This window comes from Myotis nattereri (genome assembly GCF_964212035.1).
Source record: "Myotis nattereri genome assembly, chromosome: Y".
In the NCBI taxonomy this organism is placed as follows: Eukaryota; Metazoa; Chordata; class Mammalia; order Chiroptera; family Vespertilionidae; genus Myotis; species Myotis nattereri.
Genome location: NC_138094.1, coordinates 20,289,414 through 20,307,091, shown reverse-complemented (window position 1 = coordinate 20,307,091; position 17,678 = coordinate 20,289,414). Strand labels below are relative to the sequence as shown.

At 48.2% G+C, this 17,678-nt stretch overlaps 1 pseudogene across 1 annotated transcript; it reads right to left on the bottom strand.

The window, feature by feature from the left end:
- Positions 1-5,319: 5,319 nt before the first annotated feature.
- On the bottom strand, positions 5,320-6,071 carry LOC308512471 (TCF3 fusion partner-like; annotated as a pseudogene). Its single transcript has one exon. The product of its transcript is annotated as a TCF3 fusion partner-like (transcript).
- Between the last annotated feature and the right edge of the window lie 11,607 nt (positions 6,072-17,678).

Below are 17,678 nucleotides of genomic sequence, written 5' to 3'. Positions count from 1 at the left end.
TCTGAAGTCAGATTCAGATAAATGTCTGCTCTGTGCTTCATCTATCTCTATATCTGAAGAATTCTCTAGTTCTGTTATTGGGGGTTGTTTCTTTGTTTCCTCTTTCTGGCTTTCTGTCTGGGTTTGTGGTGAGGAGCTAGGTGGATCCTATATGCCTCTCAGTCTCTAGTGCAGGACATTGTTAAAGTATGTTTCTGACTAATTCGGTCAGGCAAAGACTCAAAGCCTCCAGAGATCTCCTCTCTCTATAGACTGGTAGGATTCCAACTTCACTTGCCTCCAAGGCAATGGTCATCAGCTGTGACAAGAGTTTGTTTCAACAAGGTGGGGCAGTTGCCTCTGCCTGGAGGTTAATTGTTATTTATAATCTCTTAACTGCCCTCAGGGCACGGTGTTTACCAGTAGTGTGTGTTAATTGTGTCCCCTCCAGGAAAAGCAAATGTCTGCATGGGAGAGATTTTCTCTGCTGCATGAGGAAATGACTTCTCCCAGGAACTTGAAGTGTTTGTCTTCTGAGCTGGTAACCTTGACTCCCAGTTCTGGCTTTTTCCCTCACAGCTCCAGTCCGCTTCACCCTCCCTTTGCCAGGGCACAAGGTGTGTGGCTCCACAGGGAAGTTTGTGCGTTGGCCCTTTAAGAGGATGCCTGAATTTCCAGTTGTCTCTCCCTGGCAGACAGTGCCCTGCTGCTATTCACATCCACAGGTTATATGGGTACCCTCCTCAGTTCTGGTGCTCTCTGCTAGGAGGCCCAGCTTGGGGATTAGACCCAGAGTTTTCAGTGGCAGTCCTCCACAGCTGAGATATCTCTCCGAGACTTCAGTTGCTGTCTGTGGGTGTCAGGCCCGCCCCCTTCCAGCCTCCTCTTCTCCTACCAGTGTCTAAGTGGCCTCCACCTTCGGTCCTCGGGTGTCACGGTTCTCTCCTGTGAGTTTTCCATTGATTATTCAGGAAGTTGTTCCGTATTTTAGTTGGAATATCAGTTTGTTCCTGGGAGCATGTCCCTGCAGCATCCACTTATTCTTCCACCATTCTTTTAAAAATATTTTTATTTATCTCAGAGAGAAACGGAGAGCGAGTGAGAGTGAGAAACATCAGTGATGAGAGAGATTCATTGATCAGCTCCCTCCTGCAAGCCCCAGACTGGTGATTTATTCCACTCCCAGGTAAGTGCCCTTGACCTGAATCAAATCTGGGCCCTTCGGTCTGAAGGCCAGTGATCTGTCCACTGTTCCAAATTCACTAGGGTTCTGCCACCTTTTTCAATCTTCTTCAGAATCCCTCTGCATTGTAAAGTCCCTGCTAACATTCTTGTCCAATACACTCCTTTTCATGTGGTTTCAGGATGGAGTTGTGCATGAAGGCCCTAATGTCCTGTGAGTGCACATTCTGATCAATAGCACCATCAGGAAATGTGCATTGAGGCATGCTTAGTAGGCATATAGTAACATAAACCTGCCATGTCTCTTACTGTTTCTGTCTCTGTTTGGATCATGATGGATCCCAACTAAGGCTCTTGTTTCAAGTAGGGGTTGGCAGGATATACTCTTCATTTCAACACGTGTTCTTCTGAGAAACTTTGGTAATGGTGCCCTACTCTAAAATGTATTAGGCCATTCAATTATAAGGCCAGATCTTTTTATAAGGACAAGGCATTTATTTTTATTGAATGATAATTCTAAGAAACACATCTAATCTAATAAAAGATAAACATGGTAATTGGTGTACGACCGCTACACTTCCCATTGGCTAATCAGGGCAATATGCAAATTAACTGTCAGCCAAGATGGCGGCCGGCAGCCAGGCAGCTTGAACCTAAAATGAGGCTTGCTTGCTTCAGTGACGGAGGACTCCAACGTTCCCTGCCGGCTACTGCAGGCCTCTGAGCCTGCAGTTTCAAACATTGTAACAAATATAGACGCTAAACAAAACCTCAGCCAGCTGGGATCTCAGAGCTGGGGTTGATACAGAGTTTTGAGAACTAAAACAAACCAGATACCTGCTTTCAGGAGCGGAGGCCTAAGAGCTGGAGCCTCAGAGCTAAAGCTGGCCCAGAATTAAAAAAAGAAAAAGAAAAAAGGAGCAGTTGGGAGCTTCAGTCCCAGCCTGAAAACAGCCCTCAGCCCCTCACCCAGACTGGCCAGGCACCCCAGTGGGGACCCCCACCCTGAAGGGTGTGTGACCAGCTGCAAACATCCCCTCATCCAGGCTGGCCAGGCACCCCAGTGGAGACCCCCACCCTGATCCAGAACACTCTTCAGGGCAAACCAGCCAGCCCCACCCATGAACCAGTTCTCTATTCTATATAGTAAAAGGATAATATGCCTCCCAGCACCAGGATCAGCAGAGCCAAGGGGCCTCCCTGCACCAGGATCAGCGTGACAGGGGGCAGCGCCCAAACCCCCTGATTGCCCTTCTCTGTGGGTGATAGAGGGCGGCGCCCCAACCCCCCACCATGGGCCCTGCTCTGTGTGTGATGGGGTAGAGTCATAACCTCCCCATCGGCCCTGCCCTGAGTGTGACAGTGGTGGCGCCCCAACCCCCCTGATCGGCCCTGCTCTGTGGGTGATAGAGAGTGGCGCCCCAATCCCCTGATCCGCCCTGCTCTGTGTGTGACGGGGTGTTGTGCCAACTCCCCTATCGGCCCTACTCTTTTAGTGACAGGGTGATGCTCCCCAACCCCCTGATGGGCCCTGCTCTGTGCGTGACAGGTGGGGGGGGTGAGTTCCCCAACCCCCTGATCGGCCCTGCTCTGTGCGTGACAGGGGGCAGTGCCCCAACCCTCTGATCGGCCCTGCTCTGTGCGTGACAAGGGTTGGTGCCACCACCTCCCCATCGACCCTGCCTTGAGTGTGACAGGGGACGGTGCCCCAACCCCCCAATTGGCCCTACTCTGAGCATGACTGAGGGTGGCATCGCAACCTCCCAATCCGCCCTGCTCTGTGCATGACAGGGGGTGGTGCCCCAAATCCCAGTGGGCCCTGCTCTGAGCCCAACCAGGAGCTGCACCGAGAGATTGGGCCTGCCTTCTGCCACCCGGGAGCAGGCCTAAGCCAGCAGGTCGTTATCTCCCAAGGGGTCCCAGACTGCGAGAGGGCACAGGCCAGGCTGAGGGACCCCCCCCCCCCACCTGAGTGCACAAATTTTTGTGCACCGGGCCTCTAATAAATATATAAAGATATACTTTGTGCTTCCAACAATCATATACGTATTGAGGAAATGTGGAGACCAAATAACTACAACTGAATCAATAGGATGCAATTACTGTAGTTCCTCGCATTACATTGTTGACACGTTCCTGAAGTGGGATGTAATGCAATATTCGCGTAAGTCAGAACCCACCTACATAAGCACGTATGTCACTCACATGGAGTACACATACACAGCAGTAATGGCGTGAAACAGTAAAAAAAAAAAAAAAAAAAAAAAAAAAATTAAAAGAAAGATAACAATTCCTGACCTTTACTTGTGGTAAATGAATAATAATAATAATAAAAAAACCATGAAGCATATATGTACATACGTAGAAATGATCAAACTTTTTTAAAAAATAAATAAATGGGGTATGGAGACGTATCCAGAAAACTTTGTACTTTGAGTCCAACATAACCCAAGGAATGTCTACATTATCTCAACAGGCTGAAAAGTGACCAATGTGGATTCAGATAGTCTGTTTTTAATGAAAACAAGGTTGGGAAGGCACACTTCAAAGAGTCAGGCATTGCAAGTTCCAAATTAGAGCGTGCACATCGTTGTGAAGAAGTAAGGTAAAAGTGACTTATTCATATTAGTAAAGAGATGTTTTAAAATCTAACACTGAGACCCTCACTATAATTTATGTTGGAAAATTGGAAGTATTGATAGCATCAGTGTAGTTAAGAAGAATATGCCTCTGCACTTGAATATAGACAAGCAGCCTTCCCATTTCAATTTTGGATGAGCTAGTGAGCAAAGAAAATTAGTGAAAGGCTCATTTAGTGGCATTAGTGGAAAGAATTAGCACTGAAACATAGTACTGTTTGTGGGAGATGTAATATTTCTCATATTTTGAAGGAGATTAGTGCCCTTCCTATAAGCCATTAAATAATACCACTAAAGAGCAGTAAAATCTATATGGCCATCATTACCAAAATTCAGGTTATACCTTTAAATTATTCAGCATTAGAAGAGAACCATGCTAAATCGGTGATAAATAATAAAATGACTAGAGGCCCGGTGAACGAAATTCAAGTGCTGGTGGCGTCCCACAGCCTGGCCTGCGCCCTCACGCAATCTGGGACCCCTTGGGAGATGTGGGACTGCCAGATTAGGTCTGACACCTCCTGAGGGATGTAGCAGTGCACGAAACGGCAGGCAGCCGGGCAGGAGCCCAAGCTGGAGCCAGGTGCTGTGTTCCCGCTCATCCAGGCCCCACTCCACCTGCCACCACTGCTTCGTAGCCTTGTCACATAGGCAGCAGAGGCTCTTGCTGTCACAGCTGCACTTTCCAGCCTTTAGCCCGGCTTCTGGCTGAGTGATGCTCTCGCTGTGGGAGAGCCTTGACCACCTGGGGGAAGCTCCTGTGTTGAGCGTCTGCGTCCTGGTGGTCGGTGTGCATCGTACCAACCACTCATAATGTCGCTTATGCTTATATATATATATATATATATATATATATATATATATATATATACTAGAGGCCCGGTGCACAAAAATTTGTGCACTCGGGTGGGTCCCTCAGCCCGCCCTGTGCCCTCTCGCAATCTGGGGCCCCTTGAGGGCCCCTTCCCCTGGCTGCTGGCACCAGTTTTCTTCCGGCGCCTGGAACCCAGGCCTTCCCTCTTCGCCAGGAGGGGCGTGCACAGTGGGCTAGGGACTTAGCTCTTTTAAAAATACTTCTGAATGTTTGGTAAATAACCCTGTAGGAATCTCCTTTCTGAAACATGTTGGTTGTTAAGGGCTGATTTGGGTAATCAACAAAATGTATGTTAGAATCCTAATCTCCAGAACCTCAGAATGTACCTGTGTATAGAGATAAGATCTTTAAAGAGGGGATTAGATTAAATTGAGGCAGTTCTAGTGGGACCCTTAGCCCATCTCACTGAAGTCCTTATAAGAAGAGGAATGTTGGGGCCCTGCCTCAGTAGGTCCGGGGGTTCCCAAAGGTGTGGATGGAGTCGGCGACGAAGGAATGACACAGAGGCAGCATTCAGGTGATCATCATGTCCAGGTTCTCTTTTTATTGTCCTGTTACATCTATATTTATACTATTTGATCCTAAAAGCATGCCTCTATAAGCTTTTTTTTGCCAAGGAGAGCATGGGGTCTGTTTATTGGGGGGTCAGTCAAAGGGGGAGCTGGCTAGGGTGGGGTAGGGCAGCTACTTGTCTGGCCCCCAGAAACCCAACTTGTGTCCAAAGCCTCGACCACTTTGAAGCCAAAGTCTTCCTCCACCTTTATCTGCATGGGGGCCAGCTCCAGAGACAGCGGGACTCACGCCTGGCCCCCTTCCGGTGGCACTCGCCGCCTCTTCCAACCCCTGGGCCCCTCGCCAGGGGCCAGGCTGCTGGCTTCTGCAGGCACTGGCGTCCTCCTGGGCGGGGACAGCCCCTCTTTCTCTGGAGGCTGGTTCTCAGCGTTGCCTGGGGTGGGGGCATCTGTGCCCTGGCTGCCCTCATCCTCCAGTAAGATGGTGAACTGGCTGGCCCAGTAGTTGTCACCGTAGGAGTCCAGCACCTTCATGAGGAACCTCCTCTCCTGCTGGAGTCTCCATGTTATCCTCTATATCTGATGGAGCCTGTTCAGGACCCACTCCTTCGCCTGCTCAATCTCCCTGCAGCGCCTGGTACTTCCTGCGATTAAGTTCCCTTTGGCGCCGCTGTTGCCAGCCTCAGGCTGCCTCCTCCTCTTCCTCTAGCTCCTGGAGGCTGCAGTTGCCCAGACCCCCAGACAGGAACTCCACTTCGGTCTCAAGCTCGCTCTCCAGGATGTGACCACCTTCAGCGGAGGCAGCGCCAGCTCCCAGCCAGGAGGTGCTGAGAACTCCTCAAAGCCCACGGCTGCCATGGACCCCTCTCTCTGCCCCAGCTCCATTTCTCCCTGGCTCCAGGCGCAGAACTTCCAACCTTGCAAGCCTCTAGTTTAAAGTGGCTTGCAAAACTACAGCCCATTGGATTTCACAGCCAGGCACCCAGGCCCGGCTGCTAAGCCTCCTGTGAGTTGTAGTTCTCTATTTCCAGCTTGCCTCCCTGCCCCACCCCCACCCCAGTCCCAACTGAAAGGCCCTGCTGGCTGGACTAACCCTGTGGCCAGGCATCTGAGTCACCTCGGGTCTTTATTCCTGCCCCGACACCACGCCATCTGGCCATGGAGACTCTCCTCTTGGGAGGCCCCTGGGTCTCCTTCTGGGTCTCCTTCTCGGGCCTGGCTGCATCGCCCCCGAACCGGATGGCGTGCCCCAGCTGCTACACAGCCCCGGGCCCTGGGTCTCCTCAGCCTGGGCACCGGATCGTGTTCCCCAGCTGCAACGCAGCTCTGGGTCCTGGGTCTCCTCAGCCTGGGCACTGGATTTCTGACCCAGCAGCGATGCAGCCCCAGCACCTGGGTCGCCTTCTGGGTCTCTTGCTGGGGCCTGGCTGCTTCGCCCCTGGGGTCCAAATGGTGTCCCCAGGCAGCTATACAGCCTGGCCTCTGGCCCCGCCTCTGGGTGTTCTCCCATCACTGGTGATCAGTGATCTGAGAAGCCACGCTGGGCAGGGAAGAGGCAGACATCTGCCTCTTCCCTGCCCCACCCAGTTTCTCCGATTACTGGCCCAGGGCCAGCAAAGGTGGCCAGGTCCTCCTATCACAGAAGCCAGCAAAGGCAGCCTGGCTTCTCTGAGCAAAAGCAGCTTGGTTCTCTGGCTCTTGGCTGCCACTGGGTTTCCAATTGCAGTCAGGGCAGGCGGCTTCTTCCCTCCTTCCCCTTTCGCCTCCTAGCATTGAACCTATGTATGCAAATTAACTGCCATCTTTGTTGGCAGTTAACCTCCAACTTGGCTGGCAGTTAATTTGCATATCGCCCTGATTAGCCAATGGGAAGGGTAGCGGTCGTACGCCAATTACCATATTTCTCTTTTATTAGATAGGATAGATATGTGCGACCAATTTGGCATGTCCTGCCCAATAGAATATTACCATTCACGGATGATATCTTGCCACTATTAGAATACCAGTGGCCAGGTGCATGGATTCGTGCATGTTGAAAGGAAATTAATTAGAAGAAATACCATAATACTGCTATTTGCCCTTTCTCTATAATAGCAGTGTCAATCAAATGCAGATTGACAATGACAAATTGAAACACACTCATGCAATTGGCGCCAGTAAGAGCTTCATATGTATCACACATGCACGAGTCAACTTAGCCATATATATATGGAATAAACTTGCTTAATTAGACCTGCAATCAGATTTAGCTAAACTTTTTTCAAGCCATTGAATCACCTTAACTTCTCCTCCAGGTAATTGTCAGCAACACAGCAGTAAATATCAACACAAAGCACATTATTATTGTAGTTCATGTGGGGAGACCAACGGCTAAAATATTTAACTGAAGCAATGTTTGACTTTATTCTGCACAGTGAGAAAACCTGAAGTCATTTTCAAGTTCCACCATTTCTTCCTTCTTTTCAGTCAGGTCAAGTTTCTAAGCTTGCAAAATCTCGGTTTTCAGGCTAATAATAGGATACCTCTGAGTCTACCAACTATCTACACCAGAGCTTTGAGTAAGTGGCAGGGCTTCGCAGGGTGACGCCCACTGCCCCATCTGTGATTAGAGGAGGCTTTTGTGGAGCCCACCCAGAAACAGCAGGCTGGGCCTGGCTAGGTGCCTTCTGTACCACATGCTCACATGACCAGCGCCTGTGCATGAGCCCAGTGTGCACCCACTCAGCACACCAGGGCCTGGTTGCATGCACCAGTGAGCAAGCACCTTGCCTGGACTCAGCAGGCTCTGCACCACCTGCTCCTTCACAGCACCAGTCTCAGAGCCAGGGGGCATCCAGAGTCAGGCTGTGTTGGGAGACTGAGGGGCTCCTGGGGGCAGCGCGCTTCCTCTCAGTTCCACTAGGGGGCCTTCAGCTGCAGGGCGCCTGAGGATTCACAGGGCTCCCCAGGGCCTTTGCACCAGGAAGGACAGGGCAAGCAGGATGATCCAGGAGGCTTTTAGCTTCACCTCGGTGCAGGAAAGTGGTGATACCCAGGACACAAGGGCACAGGAGGTTCAGAGGGCAGCTTTGGGGCTGGAGTGGGAGGACTTCATGCAGGTGGGGGAGGCTGAGACCCTGGAGCGGAGGTTGGACACAGGCCAGGATGTTGGGCTTGATCTTCAGTGCAGGAAAGAGGAGGACTGGGTGTCTGAAGAGCAGTGTGTGCAGGGAGAGGAGAGTGAGGTGCAGCAGGGAACCCAGAGTGAGGAGCAAGGGGAAGACAAGGAGGGCCTGGGGGAGGTGTTCCAGGCACAGGCTCAGTTTATCCTGTGGACAGAGGGCCTTCTGCAGGTGGTGCCATGGCAGGCCAAGTGGGCAGGTGAGGAGGTTTTCCCAGATCTGCAGGTGGGGAGGCAGGAGAAGGTGGTGAGTGAAGAGCTGAGGCTGGAGGCACAGGATCCAGGTGACCCGCAAGGGAGTGACCACCAGGAGGAGGGGTGGATGGAGGAGCAATTAATTGCAGTAGAGCAGTTTTTCCTGCAGGGGGAGTGGAGGGCACCATGAAGGGAGTGGAACAGGTGGGAGAGGTGGAGCCTCAGTCCAAGGCCAAAGCAAAGCCAGAAGAAGAGCAGCCAGTGCAGCAGGAGGAGGCCCAGTCAGGGCCCAGGGCCAAGTTCACCTGGTCCCCTCTGGAGGTGCTCCAGTTTCTCCAATTGGAGATGGAGCCCATGAACGAGCAAGCCAGCAGGGCCTTCTCTCGGCTCAGGTGCAGGACTCGGCAGAGGCTCAAGCCCTATTTCGAACAGAGAAGCCTCAATATAAGGCGCATCCCTGGGTTCTGGCTCACAGCTGTATCCTTGAGGGTAGAGGAGCAGGATCACAAGGAGCATGGGACAGTGCAGGAGAACGTTGTAAGCGGGGATGGTTCCCATAGAAAAGAACATTGAGGACAATCTAGGGGCAGTGCATCCCGGTCTGGCCCAGGATCCTGGAGACACCCTCTGTCTTGTACAGGCACCATAGAAGCATTACCAGGGTGTCCAGGGGCAGAGCTCCAACGCAGAGGCACCATACACCAGAGGCTGATGCCCACAGACAGGGCTGTGTTGCACGGGCTGTTCTGGGACTAACACTGCCCTACAGGCCATCTGTATGTCCAGTTCCTCAGTCAGAAGCATGAATGTGTGATGTGTAACCTGTCAAACCCTCAGCACAACACAGTCTGGTGGGCATCAGGGTCTGTCAGGAAACAGAGTGGTGCTGTGCCCCTTTCTGCCCTTGATGGAGAAGGAGTGGCCTTAAGGGAAGGAGAGGCTAGGCCAGGCTGCTCTTTCTAGCTGGTCCATGCCCAGCGCCCAAGGTGCAGGTTGCTTGACCCACAGCAGTTTGTCAACCACCCAGAGTTGTCGGCAATGATCAGGGTCCAAGGTGAAAACATCCTTGGTCACATGATCAATTTGAAGGTCAGTCTACCTGCTCCAGGGAGTGGTGGAGGGCAGGTGGGTAAGTGGCCTGTCCCTGAAAACAGCTACAGGCTGGAGCCCTGGGCAGCGATTTCACTCCCTGGATCCACTTTCCTTCTGCAGGTGAGGGAAGTCAGGCATCCCTGGGGTTGGTGCACCATTAGCCTGTACTTCTGCAGCAACCCCTACTTCCGCAACCATGTGATTGTGAAGAAGTATCTCATCACTCTCACAAGTAACAGGAGGCTCCCTGTATGGGCTGCAGCTGGTGGTGGGCAGGGATGGAAGGCCATGTGCCCAGCTTCACATACCCCTCTCCTACAGGATACAGGTTGTCCAGTGCCACTCCGATTCAGTGGTACCAGCATTGTGAATGAGAAGCCTACAGCCACAGGCTCCAGGACAACAGCGCCAGCTTCTTCTACTGGTTCTCTGACAACAGCGTGGCAGGATCTGGCAGGATTGCTGAGGTTGGATCACTGGCCATGCCAGCATACAGCTTCCTGTGTCCACCTGCTGCTTGCAATTCTATTCAGGTCCCTATGGTCTCCTGTTTGCCCTACCAGATCATCAGCAAGGACCTGTGGCTCAATCCCCTGGAGAACTATGAGAGGAAGATGGTCCCCAGAGTGGACAGGGCGGGTGAGGAGGGGCTGCCTGGGCTCTCCCCTGGTGTGCTGCCAGGTTCCTGGGCCATTACTTTTCTCTCACAGGGACACCTGGATGCTGGGAAGGATACAGCCTGTGACCCCCGGACCTCAGGATGTGTGCCTGAGACAGGAACTACCAGCACAACAAGTGCAGTGCAATTCCAGATCAGGCAGGGGGGCTTAGGCAGGGGGAGAGAGTGTGCATGTCCATTGTCACTCAGAGTCAAAGCAGATTACCTCAGCCCCTCCTCTGAACTCTCCCTCTAGGCCACCCACAGCACCTTCAGGCCTTTCCACCTGCCCCTCAACAGGGGCTGCCATGACATGTTCTTCCTATACTCCTTTCCACAGGTGTCTGTGAATCTTCCTCATGCTGAGGCCTAGGCTGCTGCGCTGCCACACCACATTGCCCTGTTGCTGCTCACCACCATCTCCTATTTCCCCAAGGTCTCCTCTTCCTCCTGGGGCCAGTGGGATCGGCCTGCTCCTTATCAGTATCTTAGGGGGCAAAGTGTGGGCCACAGAGCTGGAGGAATCCTTGTTTTGCAGCCTTGTCAGAGGTTCTTCAATCCTTTTATCCATTTAGGTTTTCCAAGGAGAATACCTCATTTGTTTACCCTCCCTAACCTGAAAACAGGGCAGCATGCCATGACGAAATAACACACTGCTTCATTTTGTATACAGTTCACTTCATAGACTTTATGCACATATGGTCATAGACACCCTGGGAAATTTAGGGCCATGAATATAACTCACCATCCAAACAGATTGCTTTTATGTGTTTGTCATAAAATCAGACAAGAAATCCCATTTGCAGAACACTTTCTTCTGAAAATTTTTTGTAATGTTAGTGTTTAAGTTTTTACAAAAAGTAATATATATGTCTCTTTCTTTTTTTCTACTGACCTCCCCCTGGCCTCCCCTATTCCTAGTCACTTGTTCTCGTCACCCACTCCCAGTGTCTTTCCTCTGTTGGTCTGTTGGTTGTGCTTATATTCTGAATATTTTAACAATACAATATGTAAAATTTAAACATTTAAGTGTATTGTAATTTAAATCAGCACTTATGAAACAACCTGGTATAATTCAAAACTTGCCTCCAATCCTGAAACTTCATAATGGTACCTACAATTCTTGATGCCTCCCCCAAACCTACCATTTCCTTTTAGTCACCTTAAATAACAGAAGCCACATTCTTTACAATAAAATTTTGTCGGTACCTTATCATTTTTAATTTCAGTCTCTAATTCTTCTGTCACAGGGGCTTCCCCCCTGGCTCCCCAAGTGCCCAATCAGGTGAGCTACTGTACTGCATGAATCACTCTCTCTTGTGTACATGGTGTATCCTGTGATCACCGCCAGCACCACACTCAGAACCTCTTACAGGAGTGTCCCATCAGCTGCTGGAGTAATTGCCGTGCCCCCATCATATCCATCTCTTGTGTGGCTGTAATAATCATCACAGGGACTGGACCACCATAAGTCAGAGGGGGCCTTCGTGCTGGTGGTGCCCATTTTTTTACTGGGATGTTGATCTTCCTTTTGTTTAATTGGATGAGTGCAGTATGAATTTTGGAGAATAGGTCCTCATCGGATATAACATTGGCAAATATCTTCTCCCAGGCAGTGGACTTCCTTGTTTTGTTGTTGTTGTTGTTCTTGTATTTGTTGGCTTCTTCTTCTCTGCAAAAGTGTTTTAATTTGACTTCATCCCATTTGTTTCTTTTCTCCTCAGTTTCCAATGCCCTAGGAGCTGTATCAGTAAAGGTATTGCTGAGACAGATGCCTGCTATTTTGCTGCCTATGGATTCTTCTAAGATTTTCATGGTTACCCACTTATGTTTAAGTCTTTTATTCATTTCCAGTTTATACTTGTGTATGGTGTAAGTTGGTGGTCTAGATTAACTTTTTTGCATGTATGTATGCTATATGTCCAACACCAATTATTATTATGTTTTTATTTTGGCTTTGTAATATCTTCAATGAAACAAAATAAAATTTCCTCTGTTAATTGAGTCATGCTTTCTCTAAATCTGGCCTTTAAAAAAATCCCCTGGGGCACAATCCCATCCATTCTTTGATTTTTCCTTCCACTGATCCCAAACCTCAGCTGTAGTCTGCATCCTTTCAAAGGAAAAAAGCAGACACTGAGTCCTCAGAGCCGCCCACTGCACGCTCCTGCCCTTGGGAGGTGCAGCGCCCATCCCCATCTGGACCTTGGCTGCCAGGGAGAGTCAAAGCCTGAGAATCAAAGTGGCAGCATATCATTGCCTTCTCTGGCCTGTCTCCAGCAGCACAAAACCAGTCCTCCCAGCCAGTGCTCTGGGGACAGACCATCAGGGCGATGTGGTGGCGCTGTCCCCTGGCAGCCGAGCATCCCAGGCTTCTCTTTGGGCAGGCCTGGGCCAGGGCCTTCGGGGATCTCTCTGTCCATGGTATAAAACCGAGTGAGATCAGAAACAATGTTATCTATGATTGGCTTGGTAAGGTCTCCACTAAATACGTGCCACCATGGCTTCTCAGCCTTAGCCTCGGCGGGCACCTGGACCCCATAGACCTGCAGGGCCAGGTGGAGCACTGCCTCGGCTATGTGCTGAGCCTGGAACCGGACGCACTGGCCCCCCCGCCCCCCTCGTAGCTGTCCCGCAGCAGGGCCCAGGCAGTGATGGAGATGGGGGTCCGTTGCCAGCTGTAAGGATTCAGCCAGTTCTTGAGAGAAATCAGGTAGTGGAGCAGGTACCTGTGTGGGTACGGAAAGGAGACTTGGAAGCGCAGTACCCGCAGCACAAGGAGCTCGCACTGCACAATGCTGTCCCGGATCACCCAGAATCGGGAGTCCAGCTCCAAGGGCTCGCTGCCCAGGTGGAAGTACCTGTTGGACACGTTGATGATGTCGCGGGTTAGCAGGGGCTGTTCTTCCACTTTGCCAGCCACGTAAAGGGCAGACATGGCGACCAAGTAGGGGTCATAGGCTTCCACGTTGATCTCGCAGAAGAACTTACAGTAAATGGCACAGGCGGTTGCGAGGGGAACGGACTGCATCCCTAGCTTGACACCTGCCTCCATGATGAACCTTGTCACTTGTAAGTGCACCCTCGCCTGGGGTGTGGGCCACCCCTTGGTGCCCGGCGCCTCATCCTCCTCTCTGCAGCTGTCCAGGCTAAGTTCCTACATGGGACCCAGCCCAGAGGCCCCAGACCTTGTGGGAAGGGCAATAGTCTCTCTGCCTGTGATAGCCTAGTCTTAGCCCAGTGCACAGCCACCCTGCCTCGCCCAGCCCCGCCAGGCCCCACCCTGCCTCGCGGCCTCACCTGTCCCACCCCGCCTAGGCCTGATTGCCATCCAGGTTCCAACACCAATTATTGAAGACACTGTATGACTCCATTCTATGCTTTTGCCACCTTTGTCAAATATTAATTGAGTATAATGGTTAGGGTCGACTTCTATGTTCTCTGTTCTGTCCCATTGGTCTTTATGTCTGCTTTAGTGCCAGTAACAGGCAGTTCTGAGAATGGTGGCTTTGTAATATAGCTTGATATCTGGTATGGTTATCCCTCCAACTTTATTCTTCTTTGTCCAGATTGCGGTTAACTCTTTGGGGTCTTTTTTTAAATCCATAGGAATTTTTGGAAACTTTCTTCTAGGTCTGTGAGATACGCCATTGATATTTTAATGGGGAATACCTTAAAACTGTACATTGCTTTGGGTACTATGAACATTTTTAATGATGTTGATTGTACCAATCCATGAATATGGTATGTTCTTCTATTTGCTTTAGTCTTCCTCTATCACTTTTTTTCAATTTCCTGTAGTTTTCCAAGAACAGCTTTTTACCCCCTTAGTTAAGTTTATTCCTAGGTTCCTTAAATTTTTGTTGCACTGCTAAATGGCATTTTTGTTTGTTTGTTTCTATTTCTGAGTTCATTATCCGTGTATCAAAAAGCCATAGAATTCTGGGTGTTAATTTTGTACCCTGCTACATTGCCAAATTCATTTGTTAAATCTCCTAGTTTTTTTGATGGAGTCTTTAGGTATTTCTATGGACAATACCATGCCATCTGCGAATTATGACAGTTTTACTTCTTCTTTTCCACTTAGCATGCCTTGTTTGACTTCTTCTTGTCTGACTGCATTGCCTAGCACTACCAGTACTCTGTCGAACAGAAATGGTGAGAGTGGGCATCCCTGTCTTGTTCCTCTTCTTAGAGTAATTGTTTTTGCCTATTGAGTATGATGTCTGTAGGTTTGTCAAATAAGGCTTTTATTATGTTGAAGTATGATCCCTCTATGCCCTGTTTGCTTAGAGTTTTTCTCAAAATTGGGTGTTGGATTTTGTCAAATGCTTTTTCTGCATCACTTTATATGACTATGTGGATTTTTACTCTCAGTTTGTTTATGTGATGTATCATGTTTATTGATTTTCTGATATTGTACCATCCTTGCATCCTTGAGAAAAATCCTACTTGGCCATGGTGTATGATCTTTCTGATATACTGCTGGATCTGATTTGCTAAGATTTTGTTGAGGATTCTGGCATCTTTGTTCATGAGGGATATTGGCCTGTAAGTCTCTTTCATTGTGTTGTCTTTACCTGGTTTTGGTATTAGGGTGATACTGGCTCATAGAATGATCTTGAAAGTGTTCCTTCCTCTTGGATTCTTGTAGAAGTGTAAGCAGGATAGGTTTTAGGTCTTTGTTGAGATTTTGGTAAAACTCCCCTGTGAAGCTGTCTGACCCTGGCTTTTGTTTGCTGGTAGCTTTTTGATGACTGCTCTAATTTCTTCCATAGTTATTGGCCTTTTGAGATGTTTTGATTCTTCCTGATTGAGTTTTGGAATGTTGTATTTTTCTAGGAACATGTCGATTTCCTACGGGTTGTCTAGTTTGTTGGAGTTGAGTTGTCCATAGTATTTTTTAACAATCATTTATATTTCTGTGGGGGTCTGTTGTTATTTCGCCTCTATCATTTCTGATTTTGTTTATATGGGTCCTCTCTCTCTGCTTCTTGGTGAGCCTGGCTAGAGGTTTGTCAATCTTGTTTATCCTTTCAAAGAACCAGCTCTTGGTTTCATTGATATTCTGTATTTTTTTGGTCTCTATGTCATTTTTTTCTGATCTAATCTTTATTATCTCCTTCCTTCTGCTCACTCTGGGGTTTTCATGTTGCTCTCTTTCTAGTTCTTTGAGTTGTAGAGTTAGATGATTTACTACCATTTTTCTTGTTTTTTGAGATAGGCCTGTAGAGCTATACACTTCCCTCACAGGACTGCTTTCATTGTGTCCCATAGGTTTTTGATTGTTGTGTTTTCATTGTCATTAGTTTCCAGGATGTTTTTCATTTCTTCTTTGATCTCATTGGTAACCAATCAATATTGAATAACATGCTATTCAGCTTCCAGTGTTTGAGTATTTTGGATGGTTTTTATTGTAGTTTATTTCTAATATTATGCCATTGTGGTCTGAGAAGATGCTTTCAATCTTCTTGAATTTGGGTAGACTTTGTGACACAATACGTGGTCTACTTTTGAAAATGTCCTATGAGCACTTCAGAAGAACATATATTCCCTGGATTTGCGGTGAAATGTTCTGAAGATGTCAATTAAGTCCATCTGATCTAGTGAGTCATTTAGGATTGCTGGTTCTTTGCCAATTGTTTGTCTAGAGGATTTATCCAGTGATGTCAGTGGTGTATTAAAGTCCCTTACTATGATTGTATTGTTGTCGATCTCTCCCTTGATGTCTTCCAGGAGCTATTTTTTATGTATTTGGGAACTCCTGCATTGGGTGGATATATGTTTATCAGGGTTATAGCCTCTTGTATTGATCCCTTTAGTATTATGAAGTGGCCTTCTTTATCTCTTGTTATGGCCTTCACTTTGAGGTCTATTTTGTCCGATATAAGTATTGCTACCACAGCTGTTTTTTTTTTTCTCTTTCATTTCCGTTTGCCTGAAAGATATTTTTCCATCCCTTCTCTTTCAGTCTCTGTGAGTCCATTCTTCTGAGGAGGGTCTCTTGTAGACAGCACATATATGGGTCATTGTTTTTTATCCATTCAGCCACTTGATGTCTTTTGATTGGAGCATTTAGTCCATGTACATTTAAAGTTATTATTGAAAGGTACTTGTTTGTAGGCATTTCTATTTTTTGTGCCTGTTTTCTTTCTTAGCTTTGTCTTTCTTCTTTTTTTCACCAGTCCTTTTAGCATTTTTAGCATTGCTGGCTTGGTGGTGATAAACTCCCTTAGCCTTTTTTTGTCTGTGAAGCTTCTTATTTCCCCTTCAATTCTGAATGATAGCCTTGCTGGATATAGTATTCTTGGATTCAGTCCTTTGCTTTGCATCACTTTGTTATTTTCCATCCATTCTTTTCTGGCCTGATGTGTTTCTGTTGAGAAATCATTTGATAATCTAATGGGAGATCACTTGTATGTAACTTTCAGTCTCTCTCTTGTAGCCTTTAAGATTCTCTCTATGTCCTGAACATTTGCCATGGTGATTATGATGAGTCTTGATGTGGGTCTTTTTGGGTTCACATTGTTTGGAACTCTGTGCTTGTGTGACTTTTTTCTTCCCCACCTGAGGGAAGTTTTCGGATATTATTTCTTCCAATAGGTTTTCTAACCCTTGTTCCTCTTTCTGTTGTTCAGGAACCCCTATTATTCGCATGTTGTTTCGTTTCATGTTGTTCCATTGTTCCCTTAGGCTCTCCTCCTGTCTTTGAATTTTTTTTCTCCAATTGCAGTTCAGTTTGGGTGTGTTTTGCCTCCCTGTCTTCTAAGTCGCTAATTCAGTCCTCTGCTTCTCCTAGTCTAGTATAGAAACTTTCAATGGTGTTTTTTATTAGAGCTATAACAGTCTTCATTTCTTCTTGGTTCTTCCATAATTTATTGATTTTTTTCATTCGTTTCTTTTTGATTCTTATATAAGTTGATGGTTTTTTTCTTCTGTTTCTTCTATGTTCTTGATAAGTTGTTTATTTTTTCCTCCATCTGGTTTATGGATTCTAGCACCCTTAATCTGAATTCTTTGTCTGTCAAGCTGCATGCCTCTGTTTCACTTAGCTGCTTTTCTGGTGAGTTCTCCTTTTCTTTCCTTTGGGGGTTTCTTTGTCTACCCATGTTTGATCTCACCGACATATCTAGATGTTGAGTCATTCAGGAGCTGCTCCTTGGGTGGCAGTGGCTCCTCGAGTTGTGGTTGCTCCTCAAGCAGTTGTGGTAGCAGCTGCTCCTCAGTTGGCAGCCGCTCCTCTGGTGGGTGCTGTTCACAGCTGTGGTGGTTCCTCTGCCTGGTGCGGGGAAGCTTCACACGCAGCTGCCGTTCCTCAGACGAACGATGTGCTGATCACGAGGTATCTGTTCTTTGGATGGGGGTGGGCTACACACGCAGCTGCTAC